We start from the raw sequence: 21,350 nt of genomic DNA, 5'->3' as shown, positions 1-21,350 counted from the left end.
GTTGGATTTTCCTGTTCTGGACATCTCTTATCAAAGAGATCGTATGTCATTCAGGCCCCTACTTCCCACTGCCCGGTTGGTGCCATGTTTTCAGGGTCACCTGCGTGGAGAGTATCAGTGTTTCGTTCCTTTAGAGATGACTAGCATTCAGTCCTGTGGACTGTGCCTCTTTTTCAGTTTGTCTGCACTTTACTCTTGGTCTGAGGAGAACCCAGCCCCATCACCTACAGGCTGCATGTCCTCCTCAGTAAGTCTTTGTTTACCTGATCCTTGTAATGAGGACAGTGGTCATGGCAGTGTGAGGATATGATGTGGTAGGAGGTAGCATTGTGATCTGGCTGTCACCTTTACCTTCACTGCCCTGGACTTGGAAGGGCATCGTTGTCCCTACACAAGCTCTGACTCAGTTTACACTCTAACTCAGTGGGTGTGAGTGTGGTTGGGTCAGCCCTGAAAGTCCAGGGTGTCACCCTGGGGCCGGGAGAGGTAGGGAGAGGAGGTGGTTCTGGAGTAGTTCTGACTAGGACCCTCCTCCAAGGACACTGGCTGGGTCTCCAGACCTGCAGCTTGAAAACTGTAGGCGAAAGGCGAGCACCTGTCGAGGGTCCTCCAGGAGTGTTGATGGGCAGCTGGCCTTGGACACCCCACTGGGGCATCAGAGCTCCAAGAGAGCTCTATTCCAGGTTGACCCGGGTGCTCTGGGCCTCAGCTTTGGGGCATGGTTATGTGTTGTGTATCCCAGGCTAGGGTGAACTTGGATATGGTGGTAAATGCCAGCACTGATGTGCAGAGGCAGGAGGATGGCCGCAAGTTCCAGGCTAGCTGGAATACACGGTGAGTTGCAGGATTTGTCACTTGCTTTCCCACTGCTGTGACAACACCCCTGGCAAAGCAGCTCAAGGGAGGAGTGGTTTGTTTTGTCTCCATCTGAGGGGACCGTCCATCGTGGCAAGAAGTCATGGAGACAAGAGGCGTGAGGCATCTGGTCACACTGCGTCTGCAACCAGGAAACAGAGATGAACACTGATGTTCCTCTCACATGTTCCTCTCTAGTTAGTTCAAGACCCCTGCCCATGCACACATTGTGGCTGGGGACGTTGAAGGTGGTGGCAGGATGGGGGTCTTTAGAGGAGGGGTATCAGATTCTGGGGTAGAAGGTTTCTGTGGGAGACACCTAGAAATGGTCATGTCACTTCGATGTTTATCTTACACGTGTGTCGTAAGCTAATGGTACCATGCAGCTCAGTACTCAGAAACAGACCTTCATCCTAAAATGCTAGACATGGCACAGAGAGGGAGTGCCAGGTGTTAACCATACCGGGGTGGGACTGGGACAGTCCTCTCCTCCCCGGCTTCTGGCTTTCCTAATCCTATTCTCCATATGCTCACCAGCCACAACCAACACCAGCCCATACAACCCCAGATGGGACCCCAAATTTTACCAGACCCACAGACAGCTTCTCTTGCAACATAGGAAGGTATGACAGCCAGCTCTCGCCAGGATGGTGGTACCCTTCCTTGGACTGACCCAACCCTCTGGCACCCTCAGCACACTAAGGAAACTGAGGCTGCAGAGGAAATGGGATTCCTGGAGCAGCTGCAGAGGCTGGACTGAGCCCAGGCCAGGCAAGAGAGGGAAGTCAGCCCCTCTGCAACACCCAAGGTTTTGGATTAACATTCATGGGATGTCGTCAGCCAAACAAACGCAAATGTTTATTTTCCCAGCGGTAAATTACAACTTCAATAGACAGAAATTACGGTCCTGGGCCTTGAAAAGCAGTGACAGGTGCCTTGTCCCTGGACGGTCACACGGCCTAAGACTGTTGAGTCCAAGAGCCCCCAGCTCATTCACAGCTCCCTGCTGCCCTCCCCCACCCTCAGACGTGTGCTGCCCACCAGACACATTTCCAGGCCTGCAGCACATCCAGTGAGTAGCCCAGGAGCCCAGGGCCAGTTCTCCAGGCACATATAACTACTCTTTACAGCGTGACTGTCTATCATCAGCCCTCCACCACTGGCCTTGTCTGCAGCACACTTAGAAACCCCAAGAAAGACACAGAACAAAAACCACACAGTCTAGTGTGACCTCCCATAAGGTGACTGGCATGGTGATGGCCAGAGCCTCAGCCCTTGCTTTTGGTCTTTTCTGCCCTCCACATTTGATGGGGGGTACCCAGGCATATCAAGAGAGGGAGGTGTGGTCTTCTGCCAGTATGTCTTGACCCTTTATTCTCAGACAATACCCTAGAGACCCAGCTGTAGCCCCACAACCAGGCATTTGATCATCTCTGCTGCAAAGCACGCTGGGAAGGCAAGGATAGGCAGGTAGGGCAGCTCCCATACCCCTTTGGACAGTGTTTCCCTGGGTATATTGAGTCATTTGACACAACAACCTTACAGAGGCTCCTGGCTACTCTGGCCACATGCCCTTCTGGCCTACAGAAGACATGGTCTCCTAAGACTGAAGGGCAGGGGAGTTGGGTGGAGCAGACCCTGGCCTGGAGAGCTTAGAAGTCTGAGGTGCAAGCGCCCCAGAGACTTTCCTCTCCAAGGCTGTTTCCTTATGCACAAAGTCAGTGAATTGGCTGGGGAGCTCTGAGGACTCTCCACACTGGGATGAATATCCTTAACTCCTCTCCCTGGATGAAGGGTAGTGCCTGTGACCTGCTCCCTTTTCTCTGGACCCATGGCTGGGAGTCCAGGATTAGTCTGTGGACTCACTGGGATTATGGGGGCAGCAGATCAGATCAAGCACTAAGGGGAACATAGGAAGTGACTCCCCCAACCTGGGCATAGCCACCAGTTAACAGTGTTCTTCTCTCTTCTGTCATTGCCTGAAAAGGTGGGGGCATGACTGACAGATCAGGCCAGGCTGGACCCATGAATGGCTATTTATTCCACCATTTTTGTTCAATGGCACCATCCTTGCAGAGTCTCAGTGTTGATGGAGTCCTGACATCTTGCATCTCAGCATCCAGTGGGTGCAGGAAGCTCAAGTTCTGGTGCGGGGGGCCTCCTTTGGACCAAGGAGAATCACAGATCTATGATCATGGGGACAGGACAGAGGAAGGCTTCCCGTGGGATTTGTTGAGGCTCAGCAGGACCCGCACTGAGAATGTATGCCTGCAAAATGTTCTAGATAGAGTGTCTATGGACCTGGAGCTGGGAGGGGTGTGGAGGAGGCCGCTCAGGAGCTGGCCCTTATCTGGAGCTGGAGGGGACAGCACCAGTCTCCCCATGTCACACTCTCCCATGTGGAGATGGATGGAGAGAGAAGCTCCCACCACCAGGCCTGGCTCCGGTGATAACAAACGGCCTGTCAGCAGCAGACACTGTGGGTCGAGAGATCATCGGCTGCCTGGGCTTGATGGATGAGCTGTGGTGGCTTCTATGTGCTCCCGGCAAGCCTGTTCCCATCACAGCCGGCACTGGGTTACAGGAGCCACTCAGCTCTGAGTGTGCAGTAGAAGGACAGCCAGGTGTGGGTCATTCAGGATTCTGGGGCTACAAGTGACAGAAACCAGCTCCAGGGAGTCAGTCAAGCACATCTGTGACATGAGGCTGTCTGTCCTTGCCCTCTGTCCTCCCCTGTCCATTCTGCTCTGTGTCCCAGCAGATGGCCCTGGGCAATTCTGCCATCACCTCCCATGTAGAACCAGAGGCATGCTTTCCCTTCCTGTTAGTAAAAACAATCCCAGAGAAGGTCACCACCCTCCTTGTCTGAACCAAGCGCCCACTTAAGGTCAAGGAACAGGGGCAGAGAAGCCACAGAGCTGGGGTGCTGAAATGGCGCCAAGGCAGGTGGTCCCGTTGATTATTACCAGGGTGGGGTGCGAGCTGGAATTTGGTGATGTTTTAAAAAGCAAAAACAGAGCCAATGTAGTTGTACATACCTGTAATCCTATCATTCAGGAGCCTGAGACAGGAAGATTGCCCATAGGTCCAAGGCCAGCCAAGACTACATAGTAAGTGCTAGGCCCGTCAAGACTAGCCATGTAGCAAGAATGCCTATATGTCTGTATATTATCACGTAAGCAAAACCAGAACAGTAGAACAAAGCACAGGTGTAAATATTCTAATGAGAAAAAACCGTAAAGTTAGAATGTTTTCTAGGGGGTGGCTTGACATGACACGAAGTCACTTGTGAGTGTGTGCAGTGGCATTGAATTCCAGGAGCGGAAAAGTGGTGGACAGCAGCCAGATGGTACCTCAGAGCAGAGCAGGGCACAGATAAGCCACAGAAAGACACAGATGAAGAGGGAGGGAGAGGGACTAAGTGTGAAGGAGGTTCAGGGGAGCCCCAGTTTAAGGCAGAAGAGTAGAAATAGCTGACCTTGGGAGGGATCATCCCCATTTTATCTTCTCATGGACTTCCCTATTCATGCACTACTCCAATTTGTATTTTTGTTTGCATTTGGTTCTATCTACCTATCAATCAATCTATCTATTATCCAGCTATCTATTACCTATCATCTATCTATCAATCACATATATATATATGATAGATAGCTATAGAAATATGTATATATGTATATATCCTCTCTGCATGTATGTATGTATGGGTGCATGTGGAGACTGGGGCACAACCTTGAGTGTCTCACCGGCCCAGAATTTGCTGAGTAGCCTTCATTGACTGACCAGTGAACCCCAGAAACCTGTCTCACCTCCCCAGTGCTGGCATTCCAAGCACAGGCCACCGCACCTGGCTTTTTTACACGGGTCCTGGAGATCAAAGTCATGTCCTCCTGTCTGCATGGCAAGCGCTTTCCTCAGCGCCACCCCAGGCCTGCTGCTTCCTCTTCCTTCTTTGTGTATTGTAGGCTTCGGTCCTTTGGGCACATGTCCCAGCCTGTGTCTCATCTTTCAGGGTGACTCAGGGCCCTGGGGAGTGCAGAAGCTGTCACCACCGCACAGTCAGATGTGTCCTTCCTGGGGTCCTGTGCTGATTACAACCTTTCCTGACGCTCTTATCTGCCAGTGTTTGCAGTGTCTTGTACTTCACATTGTATTCTTTAGCTATGGGAAGCTGATTTTTGCAAGTAAAGTTGGAAATACATAGTATATTTACTCCAAATGGGACCTAACCCTGATACAGTCTGCTAGAGGACTCCACATCTCTGAGGACATCACACGGTGCTTGATTGTACCCTGACTCCTTGGTGTGCCCATCAGCAGATTGCCTCAAGTGTGCTTGGCAGTGTCTCAAGACACTGGACCAAGACAAGAGAACAGGACCTGTCTTTGGCCCTCTTGACACATCTATGGCTGTGGCTCCCACTGATTGCAGGGCTTACAGTCACCCTGCACACACCCCCTTCCAGCCTAGAGGAGAGTGAAGCGGAGGAGCAACAGCTTGGAGGCCCCCACAGTGCAGAAAGCATGTCCCAAAGGAGGACACACAAGGGACATGCACACTCACTCAGCCCCGAGTGCTGCCGCGGCCCTTTTCCCCGGGGCATCCCCTTGGGTCTTCCCTAATCTGTGGCCTGCTCTCTCCTCTTTCTCAGTGACAAAACATGGACCCAGTCCCTCTCTGTCCACTAGAGGACCACCATAGCACAGTGAGGTTCTGGGTCTTGTTTCACAGTCACTCGGGATGGGTGATGATGGGCTTTCCTTCCACCTTCTCATTGTTAGGTAGTGGCAAGGACAGCTGGAGACTTTGGTAGGTGAATTCTAATGTGAACCTTTCTGGATCAGTCTTAAGTCTCTTCATGATGATGGCCACAGTGCCCCACAAATGCGCATCACCCTGAGCAAGCACTCCTGCAGAGCACGTCTATGCCGCTCTCAGCTCCTATGGTTTTCCAAACCTTGGTTTTGCATACAGGTGAGAAGCAGAGTCCAGATAACTCATCCCAGAGGTCTTAGCAGACAAGGGAAGTGCGACGTCTTCCTGTAGTCAGAGGACATCAGGGCTTCCAAGAGGGAGAGAAGTCTGTGGCAGCCTCCTGTCCCCTCTGACTTCAGGAGGATCCTACAGGAGGGTGCAGATGGGGTGGCGTCAGGAGTTCTGGGTGCCGGACGGGAGCTGCTGCTCTGGAAGACCTGTGTTGGCAGTTTCTGTGGTTTATGTAGTGTCACTCCACTCACCAAGGCCACTTCTGAGCCACGCTGCCCCTCTCCACCTGGTCCCAAGCCTTCTGATAGCCATGTCCGTGCCAAAAGCTCACACTTGTTCCCTGCTGTCTGGAAGAGACAGAGGCAGCCATCTGTCCATCTTCCTTCGTTGAGACTGCCGTACACTGTACAGTTTGGCTGGTAGATGGCCCCAAGAGGCGTGGGGAAACCAGAAGGCTGAGACTAAACCAGGAAATTCAAAAAGCCAGGTGGGGAACAAAAAAGATGGAGGTTTCTGGGTGAAGCTATAACCCATCCCAGCCGCCACCACAAGACTTGAGTCTCCCAGGGCCAGCTTCCTCATCTGCAGAAATGCAGCATTCCCAAGCAGGCATGTGGAAAGCACCTAGACCTCGACAGAGGAGGGAGGCAGCAGGCGCCTCTCTCTAGAGCAGCTCTCTGTGAGGTAGCCTGGCCAGAGGCTGGTTTCTGTCCAGCCTAGAGCTGGAGTTTCAACGACCTGGATTTGTACACACCGTGATTCATCATTTTACCTGGAGAGCCTAACCTCACAACTCCTTCATCTCAGCCTTCCCCCTCCTTCTCTTTTTCCCCTCCCCCTTTCCCCTCCTCCTCCTCCTCATTCTCTTCCTTCCTCTTCTCTCCTCCTCCTCCCCCCTCTCTTCCTCCTCAACGGAGTTTCTATAGCTCAGGCTGACCTAGAACTCACTATCTTTCTGCTTTGGCTCCCAAATGCTGGGGTTATAAGCACTGGACCTTGCACCTGGCTGAGTCTTGTTGAATAGAATAGAGTTGTGCACTGAGGGAAAGAGGATCTGTGTAAGAATCCAGGTGCTGGACCCGAGCCCATTCCCCTAGGCCTTTCCAATTGTGCTTACCCTTTACTATTTACATGAGATGCTTAAAATGTCATTGATATCTATATTTTGTGTCTCCCAGGCTTTTTAAAATAAATAGACCAAGCTTTCTAGAGCAGATTTGGGTTTGCAGGGAGACTGATCAGAAAGCAGAGCTGCCCCTGGATCCCCACAACATCAGCAGTGTCACTGGTGCCCGACAGTTCTAACAACCGAGGAGACACAGGCACACTATTACTGACCAGAACCCAAATTTACAACAAGCTCCTCTGTGGGTTGAGTATTCTGTGTGTTTAGATAAACGTCTGATGATAGTGCCCACATCAAAATGCCATCCAGAGTAGCCTGCCTTACCCCCACCTGCTCCCCAACCAGGCCCAGGGGTACAGGGGTTGGAGGGGGCAAGGGCTCATACTGAGCCAGAAAAAGCAGAAGCCAGGCCCTCGAATCTTTCCACTGCCCTTTTCTTCTTTACGTTCGGAGTATGTTCTGTTAGAGTTGGGTCACAGAGAAGTGCCCTCTCCAATGGGCTTCTTCACTTAGCAAGGTGTACTGGAGATTCCTCCAGGTTTTTTCATCCTCTTATGAATGAATAACATCCACCATCTGATGTGTCCCAGGCGGTGATGTCTATTCAGTGACGGATCCATTGCTTCTAACTTGGAGCAATTACAAATAAAATTTGCTGTAAGCAGTTGCTGGCAGGCTTCTTTCTAGACAGACAGCTTTTGTTTGCTTGCTTTTGGTGATGGTGGTGGTAGGTCTATTTTCTTCTGAACTTTTGATCCTCCTCCACCACCTTCTGAGTGCTAAGATTCCAGGCACACACCGCCATTCCTAGTTTATAAGGTTCTGGAGATCGAACCAGGTCTTTGTGCCTGCTGGGCAAACACTCTGTCAACTGAACTACACCTTCAGCCTGGAAGATTCTGTTTGCTTGTTTTAAGTTGCAGTGTGTGTGTGTGTGTGTGTGTGTGTGTGTGTGTGTGCGCGCGCGCGCGCGCGCGCGCGGGCACACACACACACACGCATGCCTGTAATCAAAGGACAGCTTGCAGGAGCAATACAAATGAAAGTCAGAGGACAACTTGTGAGAGTCAGCTCTCTCCTTCCACCGTGTGGGTCCTGGGGATTGAACTCCAGTTGTCAGGGCTGGAGGTAAGTACTCCCACCGCTGAGTCATCTTTTTCACCCGACCCCAAAGTTTTTAAACTCACTTAGGAAACACCAAGAGGCAGGCAGGTGGGCTGTAGGGCAGGAGTGCTTAGTTTGGGGAGCGTGCCAAACCTGCTTCCAAAGTCCTCCTCTGCATCCCTCAGTGAAGGACCTAAGCTCCTGCTGCTGGGCTTGCATCCTTGGCTACACATGAAGTGTGGGTCTTTACTCAGGTACTTTCGGGTACTTTGCCTTTATCTTCCTTGAGAGACATCTGTTCAGGCATCTGACCCACATTAATGGGGAGGCTGTTTGTTTTCTTGTTGGTTAATCTTATGGGCTCTTGGCTTATTTTGGATGGCAGTCCTTTTCCAGATCTGTATTTTACACATACATTATCTAGATTGTGACATGTCTTATTCTTTTAACAATATCTTTGCCACAGAAGAAGTTTTAAACTTCAAAATTCTAATTATTAAGAATTTTCTTCCATAGATCATACATTTGGTTATATTTAAAATCTCATTGTTTAGACCAAAGTTTTTAAGGAGAGTTTATTTTAAAATAGATAACAGCACCTATCAATCACTACAATTATCTATGACTCAGTAGATGCTGGTTTTGTCTTATTTTATTTTATTGGACACAGTCTTACTGTATAGCCCTGGCTAGACTAAAACTGATATACCTGAAGCTGGCCTTGAACTCACAGAGATCCACCTACCTCTGCTTCTTGAGTGCAGGGATTAAAAGTGTGTGGCAACATGTCTGGCCTAGATATTCTTTTATTTTTAAATATCAGTATTTTGTCAGCTTTTCATGGCAGACAGCTAAACTCCTATTGAAGGTTTCTCAATATCACAGAGAAGTGTTTAAAGGAGTCTAAAGCTACTCAGAGTTATTATTGAAGGTCAACAGCAGGTGACAGCTGGGACTCGGGCTGGGCTGGCCCTAGTGGAACACTTAGCTCTGCCAAACACTAGCTTATGACATTGAGGTCCCCAGCATCCTCCTCAGGCTGGCAGACTGGCAGGAAGATCATCTCCCAGGGCTACAGAGAGCAAGGTAGGAAAGGATAGGTGCCTGACCCCTGGCATGGGCTCCATTGTAGGCTTTCTAGGGTACCAGAAAAGAGTTCAGTCCTAATAGAGGGAGTGTGAGTCAAGAATCCCTGAGCAAATATTTTCATGCCCATTTTGTTTACATCAAAATCCTGAGCTGGGAGCTATGAGGAAAAAAGGTGCTGCCCTTTTGTGTGTGTGTGTGGGGGGGGGGGTCAGGATGGCAGAAGGAACCCAAGGGCTGCTGGAAGTGTTGGACCCTGAGGTTGTTTTCCTTAGAGAAAAGATATCCATTCCAAAGAGAGCCCCCGGCTCCAAGTCAAAGCAGGTGAGTCTGGTGATAGTTCTGTACTGCGCCCTTGGCCAGGCACAGCACCTCTCAGAGCCCCAATGGGAGGCAGGGACCAGATAAAGGTGGAGAGCTGCCTTGACTGGGAAAGCTACCGTGCTGTTACTAGGAAAAGTGGATTCTCTGAATTGGATTGAGCCTTGTCTCTATGGACAACAAACACAGTGAAAGCTCCAGGCAGCACCTGGTTTCCTGATCCCACGGTCTCTAGCATGTCCATTAGACCCCCGGTGCTTGGCGAGTATTTGTTGTTCTGAGTAGGTGTGTGTATATACCGTTTGTGTGGTTGAGAGCTTCCTTGAGGTAACATGACTAAGAACTGTGACCTGGCCATTTCCACAAGGAACCAGCCCTTAGTGAAGTAGCCGGAAGGCCAAGAGGGCAGGAGACTTGGCTTCTCTGCCTAACAAATGGGCTCTGGAAAACATCTTTCTAGCTAGTGGAAAATGTAGGGACTGCAGCTGCCAGGACCCACTGCACACAAAGGAGCCCTCGGGGCCTCCACCCATCCCTTCCCTATCCAGCAGCCACGGCTTTCTCAGGAGAGCTTTCGGAATGGGGAGGTTCACTGTCGCACTGGAATCTGTACCTCCAGCAGAGGTTGTGAGCACTTTTCTCAAGCCCAATGGCCACTTCCCACAAAACAGACACAGCACCAGCACCGGGTGGGAAAGCCTGCAGCCCAACCCGAGGGTCCAGCTCCTGCAACAGGCTGAGCCCCCAGACACTGGCTTAAGGGCTCTGCTGTCAAGCTGCTGCCCCCGGGCAGCTCTGCACGACAGCATCTCTGACGGGAACTGTGCTTTGCTTTCTTAGGGCACATGGCAAAAGTCCCTTCATGCTAGCAGTCCCCACAGCTGGTGTCCATATGCCTGGTATATAACGTCTGTGGTCTCAAGCCATATATCCAACCCTGCTAGATCCACATTCCCCTGTAAAATGGACTCAGGACCCTCCACGCTTCTGCAGCATGGATGCAGACCATGTGGCCAGGTACAACCATGAAGAGAGATCTGAAAATGTGGCCATTGTAGGTTCCCTCAGACTCGGGTTAGATACCATTCGCCACAGAGGGAGATCCAGGAGGCCAAGGAGGCCAGGAGGATGGGGCAGGAAGGCTGTTTTGTGTTTCAAGAATGCAGAAGTGGGTTCCTGAGAGGAACCCCCCAAACTGGGGGAAAACAGGCCCGTACGGCAAGCGTGGAGAGAGAGGGAAATTTTTTTTTTTTTTGGCATATTGCTAGATTTTCATTCTTCCCGTGCAGATTTATGCCTAATGAGATGAAAATCAAGGCCCTGCTGATCTGAAGTTCTGGCCCTTCTGTCTCCGCAGACCGTGACCCTGGGTATTCCCCTAATCTCAAAGAAGTCAAGTGTATGTGGGACCATGGGAAGGGAAGAAAAGAAAGTGCCGCGAGTTTGCTCAAATGTACTAACCAGAGGAACGCATGGACTCGTCTCAGGGCGCTTCCAGGCAAAGTGGGCAAAGCGGGTGGGGAGAAGGCTCAGAGGAAGAGGAGAAAGTAGGACGCGGACAGGCAGAAATAGCGGCTGGGGGCTTTTCCTCAGGTTGACATTAAAATGAATGATATGCAAACGAATGCAAAGCATATGCGAACGCCAGGCCCGAGGGCGGTGGGGAGAACCAGATCCTGAGCCCCTCTTGCCGCAGGTCTCCTGGCGCCTTGGGGACCAAGGCCGTGCGCGGCGGGCGTAGCGCGCCCCCTGCCGGCAGGACACGGAGGTGGCCCAGGTCCCGGGAGGGCTGGGGGGGGGGGGTGCGGCGGCCGAAGGAGGGGCGCCCGCCTCCCGTCCGGGAGTAGACACCGCGGCTCCGGGAGCAGCGACGCCGTCGGGCTGCGATTGCTCCGAGGTGGGTGTGCGCGGTGCGCTCAGCTCGCCCGCCCTCCCGGGGCGCGGCCTGCGCGGGGCGGGGGCGCACAGCGAGGAGTCCGCCCCGCACCGCACCGGGTTGCCCCGCGCCGCACGCACTCCTCCGCACACTGGCTAAGCGTTGGGGCTCCTCGGCCGGTTCCCACTCCACAGCCCCTCACTCCTGCACCCACACAGGGTCCCAAGCGTGGCCTGGCGCTCTTGAGGTCCTTGAGTCCTGAGTCGGGCCCCACAGCCAAGTCCGCCGGGCGCGTCCCGGGGCCCGGCGGCCACCCGGGCGGTGGAGGCGGGAGCCGCTCTGGGTGTTGGGCGGCGCCGGGCGCACGGAACCGGGCCTCTCTCCCGCGGCCGGCGCCCCGGGGCGGAGCGAGCGCGATGGGCGCCGGGCTGGAGGCAGGTGGCGCAGCGGCGGCGGGGCGCGGGAGGCGGGGGCGGAGCGCGCGGGGCGGGGGCCGCGGGGCTCCGTGAGACGCGCGGGCGAGCGCGCGGCAGCAGAGCCGAAGGCACGGCGGCTGGACCCGGCGGCCGCCGAGGCCGAAACCGCCCGGGCGGCGTGCGCGCTTTGTTCCCGCGCTGGGGGCCGAGCGCACTCGGCATGGCCCAGGCGGCCGACCCGCGCGCCCCGACCCCGCCGCGCGCCTGAGCCCCGCGCGGCGCGAGAAGACAGCGTGCGGATCGCCCCCAAGTTATGGAGGTGGCGACCGAGTGAGAAGGAAAAGCCACTTCGGGAACCGGGTTGCGAGAGAGCGACGGTCCGCTGGAGCTCCAGACCGTAAGTGTCGCCTCTGCCCAGCTCAACGCCGACGCTGTCACCCTACTCTGCCGGTGGCTGCCCTCCTGGGGTCCCGCACTGCGCCCTCCGCCCTAGCCTGGCCACTTTACAAAGTTCATGCCAACAGCAGGGTGGAGCCAACTCTGCCCACTCATTTGACCGAATGCACCCACCATAGGTGAGCAGACAGCTTGACCTGTCCAGGGTGTGTGTGGTTAACCTTTAGGTGGGAGCTGAGTCGGTGGAGGAGTACTGGTGCCCCACCGCCACCCGCAGGCGCCCCCCTCGGGTGCCGGGCTTCCTGACAAAGGCTGGTAGCCTGAATGTCAGTGCTCGGGGACTGACTGGAGAAGCAGAGGGCAACCCCCGGGGAGATGGGGCTGGCAGGAGAGGGTCTGCTGCTTCCTCTAGCCCTTCCCCCTCTTATTTTGGTCCCTGGATCAGCCATTAAGGCCTTGGGGCTGAGCATCCTTCCTGGTGGTGGGGAGGGGGATCATGACCACCCTCCCTGGGGTCCTGACAGCCAGGTGCAGGCACAGCCTCCAGCTCTGATCCTTCTCACAGCCTTTGGGAACGGTCCATCTGTGTGTAGGGCAGGCCCAGAGCCAGGCTGTGGGAACAGCGGGGAGGAGGTGTGAGCACCGTGGAGGGACAGATGGCTGGAGATTCAGCCGGAGTCGGGCTGACTAAGGTGGAGCAGAAGGCAGCCAGGCTGGCAGCTCCTGGCTTGGAGCCGCTGACTCTGAATGCAGAGTCCCGAACTTAGTGTGTTTGGGCTTCTTGACCACAGTGCTAAATAGACCCCCCTACCCCATGAATAGAACTATCTGATCATGTGAGCTGAAGCTGACTTTCAGAGCCCAGTTCCTCTAAATAACAGAAAATCTCATGCTCCTGTTTGTGGGGTTGATCCCAGTAACTGTCACACCCGTCCCTCCTACCCTGAGGCCAGGATGTGGCTTCATTATGTCTGGCTGGGTGTGTGCTTCCTCCCAGCGATCAGAAACAGGAGGTTCCCAGGCAGCCGCTCCGAGGATGGGGCTGGCTGAAGACAAAGGAGCGGTCACTGTGCCCTGGCATTGCCCTTGCAAGTTGCTGGAAGGTTTCAGAAACTTCTCAAGGCTGGGATTCTCTCACCCCCCCACCCCCACCCCCAATCCCAAATCCCAGGGGCTGGCCTGAGAGAGTTCAGCCATACCTGGCCAGAATGCACTTGGCTCCCGGCCTGGGAAGAGGTAGGAAAGCTCTGTGAATGATTCCTGGCCCTGTGCATGGAAGGCTGCCGATAGGGGTACACTGGGGCCATGTTGTCGCCCCCACCCCCAGGCACTGAAGAGTGGAAGCTAGAAGATGTGGCTGTCCCCAGTTGGCACTGGGAGCCCACCACGCTGATAAGATGACGCTATTTGGGACCATGTTTTGCAGGGCCACAGCCACTCTTGTGCATTGAGAGGGAAAAGCAGAGAGAGAAGGAAACCTGCTAGCAGAAGGAACAGATGTGATGCTCGGTGCTGCCCGGGAGCTAGACAAACGCAGGGAGGGAGAATATCACGTTAGGACTGATTTTCTGGCGGAATCCACCCTCATGGGAGGTGCTGTGATCTTGGTGATTGGGGAGAGAGGGAGGGCCATGTGTACCTGGCACACCACCATGTTGTTGCTGTGTGCCAAGCTCAGGCTGGCATATGGAAGACACCCCTGGGCAGCTCCCTGCAGGATGCTCTGGAGCTGTGATGGGCCACCCACCAGCCCTTGAGGTCCCTGTCCAGCTTCTCTTCCTCTGTCACTGGGTTATCCATGTAATTGAGTTACCACCTCCAGGAAATCTCTCTGATTGGACTCCACATATTTTCATTTCTGCATGACTGGGAGAAACTCATTTTTCTTCCTACACAAGGATCTGGAGATGCAAATGCTGCCAGGCTGGGTCACTGGGCCACAAGATCTGAGCCAGTGGGGTTGCCCACACCAAGGAGGGCCAGGCTTAGCTGCAGCCTCCTCTGAGGCAGGCAGGAGGGTATGTCAAGAGAGGCATTTCCCACCACCTTCTGGAATGGTCTTCCCTCCCCTGCTGCGCTGAAAGCAGGATGAATTTGGGGGTTTCTGATTCATTCTCCGCCTCCCACATGTCAGGGCAGTGGGATGATGGTAAATTAAATGGATCTGGATTTCCTCCACCACCAAGAGGGACGAGAACCCACCTAGCTCATTCATGTCTGCACGGATGCGCATGCACACACACACACAAGGGTGCACAGAATCCAGCACAGGACAGGCAGTACACAGGCTGCTGGGCTGGCTGTGCCTGAGGTTAAGGGGACTGCCTCCAGGGAGCTCCCTTGCCTGGCCATTGTTTCCTACACTTGCCCACTCTGGATCTGCTTGCTACGGAGCAGGGCTATCTTCTTTAGCAGTAACTATGATCTTCAGAATTTCGCTCGTTGTCTTGTCTAGATGAGTGCCCTGTGAGAGAGCCTTGGTGGGGTGAGTTTGATGACTAGCTGGCCTCTCCCAGCTTTGTGGTCTGCCCTGCCTGTGTCCTGGGATCCTTACGCCGGGTCTTCTCTTCAGCAGCCTTGGAGCTCTGAGTATCTATATCCCAAGGGCTGCAAGCAACCAGGGTTGATGCTATGGGTGGGGAGCCCTCTGCTGGGCTTCCTCAGGCAAGTGGGGTAGAGCTGTCTTTCAGTCCCTGCTCAGACCCATTGCTAACATTATTGGCCTTCATGAAGCTGGGCCACCCCATCCCTGGTTCAGACCTCACCAAACTGGCATGTGGGGGTGTCACTCTAAACACTCTGGAAACCACTGGAACAATGTTTGGCTATTACAGTGAACACAAACCCATTGTAGGAGAAACCCACGTCCACTGGGTAGTGTCATCCCCTAGGTCCCCTGAGGGTGGTCAACAGTGGGGCTGTGCTGAGGTTACTCTGTCTGTACATAGCTGGCCCTGGAGAATGTTTGCCACTGTGAACTAAAAGTCTGTCCCATGCCATGTAGAGGTAGGTAGATGACAGAAGTAACCCCAGGGGCAGTCCACCTCACCTTTAGGACCTCAGACTTGCCAGATCCAGCCCTGGCTTGCCTCATCTCGCTGGGTCCTTGCAGTGACCCCAAAGTAGCAGCCAATGTCACTGCCCCACTTTACAAACCCAGAGGGATTCTTTGGACCCCAGAGGCTGATGGACACTTGGGATTCCCCTGAGTTCTGACCCAACGAATGATTTGGCTAACAGCCATGTGGATTCTATGTATATCTAGGTTGACCAGTTGTACCCCTGTGGGGGCGGGGGACGGGGGACGGGACTGTGGAGGACCAGAGAGGTACAGAACTCAACAGGGGATAGGCCACAGGCCTGAGGCTCCTTTTTACAAGGATGTCCAGCCTCTAGACCAGATGAGGGGTATGGGGCTCCGTTGTTATCCTAATAAAGTGGTGACTTGCTGTCTTCCCCTCGTGGCTCTCAGTCTCCCCAGCTGAGTGAGTGAACATTCTCCTTTTCTGGTGGACATGTCGCCCGACTTTGCTGGGCACAGTGAGCAAACCCAGTTCTGTTTCTGAGGTCCCCAGACTGGAGCAGGGTATGAGAGCCGGGTTGCCAGGGCTTCCCTTGTATGGAAAACGGTTCTTCCCCTCAGTGGGGAAGGCTGGGCAGAGCCTGGCATCCGGGTGTGCACCTGAGATGGTGGAAGTGATAAGCACTCCGGTTCCTCCTTTCCACCTCCAGGCTCAGCCTGACCAGGTGGAAAGTGGCTTGGCAGAGGCCGTCCCTTCCCTTGAGCGACAGCGCACTTCCTGAGGCAATAAAACAGAAGTTCAAGCTCCTGCTTTTTGTAATTTGTGAGACCTCAGAGCAAGCCAGATGTCACCGGGAAGGAAAACAAAGATGCATTTGGCCATAATAAGGAAGGTTTCTCCAGGCCAAGACTCCCATAGCACAGCCTGAAGCTCCCTTTCATCCTCCTGGGGCCAGTTTATCCCTGTGCTCTGAGCCTCCCAGGCAGGCCCTGAGGCTCCTCATGGGGGTAGCAGAATGGTCTCCTGTTTACTCAAGGGAGAGGCGACAGAGGGGATGAGGGAATGGGAACATGGGAACACGCCCTGACACTCCTAGGGACAGGTCCAGAGGGCCCTTCGTACACCTCAGTAGCCAAGGTTGACTGGTGGGAATCAGAAGGATGTTCCCCCTGGCCCACCCCACCCCACCCTGGAGCATCAAGGAGACAGCCCAGAGAAAACCCAGTTCAGCTGTGGTGGGTCCCATACTACAGAGAAGGCCAGTGTGAGAGACTCGGGGCCCCTACCCATCTGTGGAATCTCTCTCCTGTCCTCAGAAAGGAAAGGGACAACACATTGTCTTTCAAAGCCTCATCCACAACTATGTAACATGCTGCAAATTACTTGCCCTCCCTGGGCCTCTGATTTCAATCATGTCTGTTGGGTACAGGCTGTCCTAGCCACTCTTCAGAACACCTCGTGCCATCTCTGGGTCTGGAGTAGATGCAAGCATCAGGTAGCCATACTCAGGTCTCCCTCCTTTCTTCCTGACCCTGGGCTGAATGCTTGCTCTCTTGTTCTAGCGAGCAAGATGGCCTTGGCCTCCTACCCAGCACCTCTCCTCTCAAGGGGACAGCAGTGAACACGGAGCCAAGCCTTGGGGCTCTGTGTGCCGTGTGTGCCCTTTGAGCATCCATTTCATGGAAAGACACCCCGGGCTGGTAGAGCATACCCTGAAGCTGCGCTCATAGACGAAGCTACCAGGTGTGCACACAGTGCCGTCCCTGACCGCTGTGGCTCTCGGGATGTGGTGTGTACTGCAGGGAGTACTGTACCCAGGGACCCGGAGTGGCTTTGCAGAGGTGACCCATTTAGCTGAAGCCTCTACCAGGAAGGACTCTGGCCTACATCCCCAAGGCTTTCCTCTGGACTGGGGAAGATCACCGTGCGGAGCCTGGAGAGGCCCCGCAGCATCCAAACAGAGGTCACAGGGTAGTGCTGAGGGATCTGTGTCCAGTGGGACTGCCCAGGGGGCCTGGGCTGATAGTTTGTGTGCCTAAGGACCTGGTCAGTCTGTGGCAGGCATCCAGCACACAGGACACCTCCAGCTCTCACTCTGCCCCCATCATCTCTCCAAAGACCATCAACTTGTCTGCAGGGCACTGTGTGTGGCTCAATAGAGGGTACCTGGGCAGGGCGGCTGCACAGATAATGAACAACAGCTAGACTTCGAGGCCGGGCTTTGGGACCTATGTGCACATGTATGCAAGCAGGTACAGGTGCGCAGGGTGTGTGCAGGCGAATGTGTGTGCAGTGCAGACACACAGTGTATCTTGTTGGGGACCACTTGGCATGTTTTCAGGGTATGTCTGTCCCTCCGTCATCCTCCCCCTCCAGGTAGGTTCTCACTCTATGCCTTTAGCTGGCCTGAAACTCCCTATATAGATAGAGCAGGCTGGCCTCAAATCTTGGAGATCCACCTGCCCCTGCTTCCTGGGTGCTGGGATTAAAAGTGTACACCACCGTGCCCAGCTTCTGTATCTGAATGATGCTCCACTGTGTAGACATGGTGAACATGGGGTTTCTGAATTCCCATTGTCCCTCACTTGAAATGTGTGCTGTTTCCCACCCTGGTTCTGGTGACTTGTGCTCCTACTGTGGGCATCAGGCAGGTCCTGGGGAGTGGACTTTATAGGTCTGTGTTCACTGGATTTCGAAGGATAAACCGAAGAGGAAAGCCACCTGCCCGGTGGCCAGGGCTGGCTGTGTGGTTGGTTACCTGGTCCTCCCTGCCAGGGACAGGTGGGACAAGGAGTGCCACCCAAGGTCCCCCTGCTGGCTTCGGGATGCCTGACCAGTGCCTGTAGGGGGTTGTTTGAACAGCAGCCGTTCTGCCTGCAAGCTGTCATCATGTTTGGTTCCACAAACAGCCACTGGGCTCCTCAGCACCTGCTCTGTGACCAGATGGTCTCAACCCAGTTTTGTCCCCAGCCTCTCTGCTTCTGCCCTTGCTCCCAAGTCCGTCCTGGGTGAGCCGCCAGAGAAGTCCCCGCTAATGCCCATTGTGTGTAGCCCTCGGGAAGGAAATGGAGCCACAGATTGTGAGACCACACAACCCTCATCCCACTGGCCACTCTCTTGGTTCTGCCTCGCGGACCTTTGCACTGCCTGCTTCCCTCTGCCTGTAATCCTCTCCCCTCCCAGGATGTGCATGGCTCCCACCTTCTCGTCTTTGCCCGAACATTGCCTCTTGGATGACACCTGCCCGTCCTCACCTCCTCTGCTCCATTTGCTCCGTGGTAGAACTCGCCTCGCACTGTGCCGTCTTCTGTTTCCAAGTATCAGGACCAGCCAGCTGCCCTGCTGTCTCCAAGGGCAGGTTGTGTCTGTCCCAAGCCACCTCCTTTGGAGGGGGAAGGCGTTCTGCAACAGGTCTGTGTCAGGCTGCTGCAGGGCTCCCCGGGGGGCTGAGAGAGCATCACTTGCTGAATCCTCTGTTCCCTCTCTCTCTGTACCCCACCCCTGCCTACAGGGTCTTGGGAGTCTCAGGCCCACCAGCCCAGCAGGCAGCTTGAGGTTAGCCTGGCTGTTCCTTGAACTGTTGACCTCCCAGACAGACATTTCCTGAGGGGCCACACCGGGTGATTGTAGCCCCTCTAGGTACAGAGGAAGGAGAGATACCGACAGGGAGGGCCGCAGCTCACTGAGGACCCCAGAATTCACCCCTTCGCATAGATAGGACACATGATCCCACAAGATGGCTGTTTTGCTGTACTCACAGGTTCTGGGACAGGATGGGGACAGGGCCCATGGGGACAGCATCCCTGCCCCATGGGTCATGTCCCCTGGGCATTTCATGCCTTGGCCACCAGGGCTACCAGTAGCAACCTGAGTAGTGGGAGGTCAGCGCCGCGGTCACAGCTTTTCCTAAGCTGACCTTGGAGTCCTGCAGTGCTTTCAGTGTGGCCTTGGGTGGAGGCCTGGGCAGCTGTGCTGCCTGCTGGGAGCGGGGTTGGGGGAGGGGGGTAAAGTCAAGCTGACCTCTGGGCACGGGCAGGGTCAGGGCAGGCTGGACCTTGGGCACCCCAGTAGTGCACCCTGTGTGGATGACGCCAGGCCTGAGGAGGAAGTGGTGTGGTGGGGGAGGCAGATGGTCTGTTCCCCACTTGCTTCTCAGTCTCCCCCAGAGGCCAGTCCATCTTGTAGTCACTGTCCTGTCCACCCCGCCACCCTGGAGCAGCTGAGATCCATCTCTGGCTGGTAGGCCCCCCTGTAGCCAAGGTGGCTGTCTCCCTGGCTACCTGGCTCTGACCCTTACAGGACAGGGAGGCTGGTGGGGAAGAGCAGACGCCCCACCTCCCATGGCCCAGCCCCTCTTCCAGCTCCTGGACACAGGGCAGAATCCCAGTACCAGATCCCCTGGGGGACACAGTGAGCCAATTACTTTTTGCTTCTCGCCAAATCTGGAAGCAGTAGCCCTCCCAATGTGCAGAGTGCTCCAGGAGTTCAGTGTTCCCCATGTGACCATGCATGCGGTAGGGATGGCTGGGCTGCACGTGGGAACCCTAGCCTGGCTGCGCAGTTGCTCCAAACGCTGCAGGGCTGCCCTTGGCTCCCCTCATCTGAGCTGTTGGCCTGGAGCTGCACCCAGAGGCTCACAGATGGGCAAGGGCTCTACAGATGGGTGGACAGCCTGCACCCTACGCCACAGTTCTGAGACTGTCCTCGGTTGAGACAAAATGCAGCCGGTAGGGATTGTTCCTTTGACAGTGACTGGCACCTGCTACAGGCTACTGCGGTCCAGCACCTAGCCAATGCTGCCCTGTGTCTGAGAGGGACAGTGAGTGGAGGAGATGAGTGACGGAGCCTCTGCCTGGACCGTGGGAGCTGCCTGGCTGGCTCTGGCCTCCTGGTAAAGGGACTGTGCTGAAACCTGCAGGGGCACAGAGCCAATAACCGTTCCACAAAGCTCTCTGTGGTTGTGCAAAGGCCCCGGGGCGGGAACGTGCCTGGCACACGAGAGGAATAGCAAGGACACTTAGGATGCAGAAGCACCCAGGGTGAACAAGGAGGGAGAGTTGAGAAGTGCTTGGGAGGCCGCCCTGTGGTGCTGTGGGGACCTGACCTCAGCAGGCATAAATCACCGGGCATGAAAAAGCAAGGGGTGTCTTATGCCAAACATCTTGACACTGAAGCACCCAAGGACCTGATGTGGTGATCCCACTCTACCCCCAACCCAATATATATATGGTATTGATATATTTTACAGATGGGGAAACTGAGGTTTATGAGTCCCTATCCTCAAACCTCAAGCCAGCAGCCAGTTTGTCCCTAATGAAGATTCCTACCAACTGGTCTCCCTGCAGTCACATGCTTGGTGTGGTGGGCGCTCATCACACTCTTGAGATAAAGGGCTGGGGACAGCCACAGGTCATCAGTCTGACATAACACATGATAAACCCACTCCCCAAGGCTTGGCCTGGTGACTGTCACCAATCAGAGGGACACCAGTATTGGGGAGGTCAGGCTAGGATGCTGGGACCCTCAGGCACTCCAAAGGTAGTGGCAGACTGGTTTGTTGTGCTGGACTTAGAGGACCTGAGGCCTTGGGCTATACCTCAGTGGTGAGCATTCTCCTGGTGTGTGTAAGACCCTGGGCTCCACCCCAGTGCAAAATGATGTCAAAGGAGCTTGTCACAGCTATTAAACACTAGAGCTACCCTGTCCTGTGTAACAGTGGCACCCTGAGCCCCAGGAGACACAGATGCATTGCCTGTCACTGGTTGTTTTAAGTTCCTTCTCTTGCTGGGATAAAGCACCTTGGCCAAAAGCAGGTTTATTCATCTTAACGATTCCAAGTCATAGTTCATCACGGAGGGTAGAAACTCAGGGTAGAAGCTAGAGAGAGGCTTGCTTGCTATTTCACTCAGTATAACCTCCAAGGACTACAGCCAAAGAGGTGCAGCAGGAACAATAGCTGCTGGCTAGCTGGCTTGCAGGCTGGCTTATATACAACTAGCTTTCTTGCATAGTTCAGGGCCACCTGCCGAGGGAATGGTGCCTCCCCCAGTGGGGTGGACCTGCCTACTTCAATTAACAATCAGGACAGTGCCCTGCAGACATGCCCATGAGCCAGTCTGATCTATGCAATTCTTCAGTTGAGACTTTCCTGTCAGGTGAC

General features: G+C 54.6%; 1 protein-coding gene across 4 annotated transcripts in view; it reads left to right on the top strand.

The window, feature by feature from the left end:
- The window catches only part of Cbfa2t3 (CBFA2/RUNX1 partner transcriptional co-repressor 3), a 74,028-nt gene that overhangs the window by 9,974 nt on the left and 42,704 nt on the right, over positions 1-21,350 (top strand). For 2 of the 4 annotated variants that reach the window (XM_028880863.1, XM_028880861.1), the window contains exon 1: positions 11,857-12,168. The exons of the other annotated variants lie outside the window; for them this stretch is intronic. The gene's annotated coding sequence lies outside the window, so the exon portion shown is untranslated. Of the gene's footprint in view, positions 1-11,856; positions 12,169-21,350 lie in introns of those variants that run through there. 4 annotated transcript variants of the gene reach the window in all.

The sequence above is a fragment of the Peromyscus leucopus genome, chromosome 5 (genome assembly GCF_004664715.2).
Source record: "Peromyscus leucopus breed LL Stock chromosome 5, UCI_PerLeu_2.1, whole genome shotgun sequence".
Taxonomy (NCBI): Eukaryota; Metazoa; Chordata; class Mammalia; order Rodentia; family Cricetidae; genus Peromyscus; species Peromyscus leucopus.
Note: the sequence above shows the minus strand (reverse complement) of the source record. Positions and strands in the feature narration are given on the sequence as shown.